The following is a 2495-nucleotide window of genomic DNA, read 5'->3' as shown; positions in this document are numbered from 1 at the left end:
AAGTTATCCTACAGATAATACTTCATGTGCACATGGGCAAAATGACACAGATGTTGCACAAGGTTGTTTATGTAATTTCGTAACAAAAGATTGGAAACAACCTAAATTACCATCAATAGCAGTACGAGAAATACATTGTGGTACTCTGAGACAATGGAATATTATGGAAGAATAACAAAATGAAAACAGAATGTGCCGATATAGAAAGATATCCTCCCGATATTTTTAAATTTAAAAAAGATATAGAACAGTGTAAAAATGGGAGAAAATAAGAACATGTTTCTATTTGCTAGTATATTCACAAAAATACTCTCGGAGGATAGGTAAGAAATTAATAGTGGCTTCTGTAGGGTGTGAGAGGGAATTAGGCAGACATAGGACAAGAATGAGGGGGAAAATATTTTCTTTGGTTTTTGAACCACATGTATTCATTAGTTTTTTTTTTAAAAAAGTAAATAAATGAATTTTTTAAAATATTCACTAAATGCATCTTAAGATAGTATGGGAAAGCCAAGTATCTTTTAAACGTCCAAGCTGAATAAATACAGTACCCGAAATTCACTATGCTCATCTTTTCCTCTTTGAAGACAGAGAAAATGCTTTTCTTCTCTTGGCATCCTCCTATCTGAAAAAGTACCTGGCACATAGGAGGTACTCAATTAATTTTAGAGGAATAAATGAATCAATGAAGTTTTAAAAGTTAAGTTAGTCACGAAGGAAAAGACTACACACTCTTCTCACATTCAGATTTTTTTTCCAGCAAGTAACGATTATTTTTTAGAGAAGACGCAAAATAAAAGTTCCAATGGTCCAAGTCGCTATTTTAAGTGCTCATTTATCAGCTCTAATCCTAAAGAGGCTGTTAAAGTAGATTATTAAAGCAAAGATAAAAAATCAAGTAAAATAACTGCACTGCCACACTATGGTACCATATAGGTTCATAAACCAGGTTTATCATTTCCATCCAGTCATGTGCCAAATCACTGTTCCTTCTCTTGCCAATGAGAGATATCAGGATATGTTCACAACTAAGCCATGACAGTTAATGAGGGGTGGAAGACATTGAGCTTAGAGAATGTGCTATAAACCATCAAAATCCACCACAAAACACACCCAGTATTAAAAATGATCTAGTGCTAGTATAATAGATAACACTGGGGGAAATGTTCAGGGCCAGAAATGAAGCCTACAAAATGAGCTGGTGACTGTATATTAGATTAGTGATTCTCAACACTGACTGCACATTATAATCACCTAGGGAGCCTTTAAAAATACTGATTCTAGGGCTCCACTCCCAGAGATTCTGATTAAATTTCTGTGGGGTGGAGCTCAGGAATTCCTATTGAAAAAAAATAGTAACGTCGATGTGAGGTCAGGGTTGAAAAATGCTTCATTGGACCATGGGAGGGATGGAGGGAATTTTTTTCCTTTTCTTACATAAATGGATGATTTAATCAGCTGGTGGCAGCCATTACAATTCACGCAAACACAAAGTTTTTCTGATTTATCTCTTCTCCTGATATTTTCCTCAAATTCCCTAGACCAAACCTTCCCCAAAACTCCATGCTTGGACGATATGATTTCCTATGGGTCTCTTCGCTTGTTTTTGTTCTTGCCTCATATTTTCACCTTGCGCAATGACAAGCGGTTTTTCTTATATCGAGGACTCTATGTGTAAGGTATTTGTAATGAAAATTTCTCAGATTTGGCTTCCATTCTGACCTCTGCCATTATCTAACGAGATTGTACAGCTGCTTGGTTTCCTCGACTACACCAAATTAATTGGGATTCATAACCTCCAAGGTTGTCTTACCCCACCAGTAAATCTTCAAACCCATTTTTTATAGTTCCCCTAAATATTCTTAATTGAAGTCAGACAAAATCCTCTTCACCCCTCAACTTATTTTTTGCTTCTTTCCTTCCAATACGATTGTTATTTATGCTGTTTCTTCTGCTTTTTCATTCCCTCAGCCAATCATATGCACAATCACGTGACTCAAGCTCATCTTCTCCGCAGGCTTTCAGGAACCCAGACCACTTTATATTCATTATATTCTTACTTTATGCTTTCCTTGGTACTCTGTGGTCAAGATGCTCTTTACTCAAAGTGCAGTTCAGGGTTAGCAATATCAACATCACTTGGGGGCTTGTTAAAGATGCAGAATCCCAAGCCTTTTCTGCATTTCAACCAATTGCCAGGTGACTTCACGCACATCAAATGTCGAGATGAACGGGCCGATACCCGTTTATTACCACTTGCTTTGTTTTCTAGTTTTCCTTTCCTCTCCTTTCCTTTCCTTCCTTCTCTCTCTCTCCTCTCTCTCTTTTTTTTTTTTTTAAAGATGGAAACTTGCTCTGTTGCCCAGGTGGGAGTGCAAGTGGCACCATTTCGGCTCACTGCAACCTCCCCCTCCTTCAAGTGATTCTCCTGCCTCAGTCTCCTGAGTAGCTGGGACTACAGGCGTGCACCACCCCACCCAGCTATTTTTTTTTTT

The sequence above is a fragment of the Mandrillus leucophaeus genome, unplaced genomic scaffold (genome assembly GCF_000951045.1).
Source record: "Mandrillus leucophaeus isolate KB7577 unplaced genomic scaffold, Mleu.le_1.0 Scaffold56, whole genome shotgun sequence".
Classification (NCBI taxonomy): Eukaryota; Metazoa; Chordata; class Mammalia; order Primates; family Cercopithecidae; genus Mandrillus; species Mandrillus leucophaeus.
This window is presented reverse-complemented; position numbering follows the sequence as displayed.